The sequence below is a fragment of the Citrus clementina genome, unplaced genomic scaffold (assembly GCF_000493195.1).
Source record: "Citrus clementina cultivar Clemenules unplaced genomic scaffold, Citrus_clementina_v1.0 scaffold_2, whole genome shotgun sequence".
Classification (NCBI taxonomy): domain Eukaryota; kingdom Viridiplantae; phylum Streptophyta; class Magnoliopsida; order Sapindales; family Rutaceae; genus Citrus; species Citrus x clementina.
The window spans coordinates 2,800,258-2,801,417 of NW_006262688.1; positions in this window are offsets into that span (position 1 = coordinate 2,800,258).

Below are 1,160 nucleotides of genomic sequence, written 5' to 3' on the forward strand. Positions count from 1 at the left end.
AAAATAACTGCTCTTTTTACGAGTAATCGTTATCCAGTAATAAATATGATTCCCTAGGTACAAGAACAATTCTTTTATTTGCTTGAGGACACGTAAAAGTATTTTTCTTTTCTTTCATGGAAGCTCTCCTATGGAAGCTTAAGATCAAACTCAGACAAAAGTTAAAGTTTGTTAATAAGAGTTGGTGGTTGCCCCAGCAGTTATGTATTTAGTACGTAAGAATTGCACTAAGTCAGTGTGATATTATATTTCTTTACATTCCCATTCAAATGCAAGGCAGGCTTTCTTCCAAAGTAATTTTTTTTTTTAACGTAGAAATGTAATGTGAATTTATTATTCTTTGGTTTGATATTGCGTAGAAGCACATAGGTTTTGTTGTTTAGTTCTGATATTATAAAGAAGTGCATAGACTTAACTTATCATACTCAAGCAAGCACAAAAAGTTGGGATTGTACAAACATACGCTTAACCAAAAAATTATCAAGTAAATGTGTCGGGCTGTAACCTGGTATAGTCCAAAAAAATTTCATTTATACGCCTCAGTATTTATGATTTTCATATATTATTAGAATTGTTTTTTTTTAAATTTTCAAGTATGTGCCCATTTCAATTTTTTCCCCTTCAATTAGAGTTACAGACTTATTTTAGAAAAAGATTAAATTTTTTTTATTGAATAAATTTGTCATTAGCAAGCTCAAATATTAATATTGCTTTAGCTTATTACAAAATAATATTATGATTTGGTCTAATTGAAAAAAAAAAGTGGGTTAATATATTGTAAAATCATCACTAGTATTAGAAGTTACAAAATAACATAGTAGCAATTAACAGTATTTTTATAATGGCATAATTTATTTCCTTCATAATACTTATTCTTTTTCTTTTTTTTTTTAAATTAAGTTATTCAAATATTTTATATTTTTATCACTGAAATAAAAAAAACAAATTTTTTAATTTATAATTTAATATTTATATTATAAATTTATTTGTTGCACTGTTACCATTCTTTTATTAAATATATATATTCACCCAAATATTTTCAATAAATTTTATAATTAATTGGGGTACTAAAAAGAAAATTTCTAGGTTCGCCCTTGACCCTAATGGGCTAAATACATCAAAAAAATATTCCTCAGGCAATGGAGGTATTTTTCGCCCCT